The sequence below is a fragment of the Acyrthosiphon pisum genome, chromosome X (assembly GCF_005508785.2).
Source record: "Acyrthosiphon pisum isolate AL4f chromosome X, pea_aphid_22Mar2018_4r6ur, whole genome shotgun sequence".
Classification (NCBI taxonomy): Eukaryota; Metazoa; Arthropoda; class Insecta; order Hemiptera; family Aphididae; genus Acyrthosiphon; species Acyrthosiphon pisum.
Window position 1 is genome coordinate 96,061,982 of NC_042493.1, and position 834 is coordinate 96,062,815.

The following is an 834-nucleotide window of genomic DNA, read 5'->3' on the forward strand; positions in this document are numbered from 1 at the left end:
TTTCTGAATGAGGAATAAACTAGACTTGGCCACAATGTAGATTTCACTACTTTGATAGGCCGAATTTTTTGGGAGGAGTTTGAAACTTGGCCTTTTTTCACTGTTATGTTTTTGTTGGGGATATCATTTATTTTTGCGGGCTTCAGCGTCGTGGACGACGTGTTGTTATTATTTATTTTTTTATTTTTTATTTTTTTTAAATTTATTTTTTTATACGTCGTAGATTTTCTCTTGTAAGACCGTTTGGATTTCTGTTGAGGAGCTGAGAAATTGGACTCTTGAGCGTTGTCAATACCAGGCAAAGATACCCAAGTACGGTCTTTTATTTTTCGTCGTCGAGACTTTTTAGATGGAATGTCTGTTTATATTTTGTATTTGAATAAAATAAATGTACGAAAACATGATTATGTATATAAATATATATATATAAGTCAACTACAAACAATTTCTTATTACCATATTGTAACGCTGTTTGAAAGTAAACGTTTATACGTGCTAAGCGCGCCACTTCATACGTTTAGAAATACACACTCATCTGGAGAAAAAAAATTTTTTTTGAAAAAAATTCAATTTTTAGATTTTTCCCTTTAGTTACACTGTAAGACCTACCTTTGTGCCAATTTTAACGTTTCTACCTATACGGGAAGTGTTTTATAATTTTGATGATCAGTCAGTCAGTGAGTCAGTAACAAAATTGCAAATTTTGAAATGGCCCAATACTAAGGGCTCATTTTCTTACAGCGTCCTTAGCTACTCGAGATTAATCAGGCTTTTAAATTTCAAAAGTTTATCTTAAGAGGAAACAGAGATATATGGGTTAGAAAAACTGGGCGA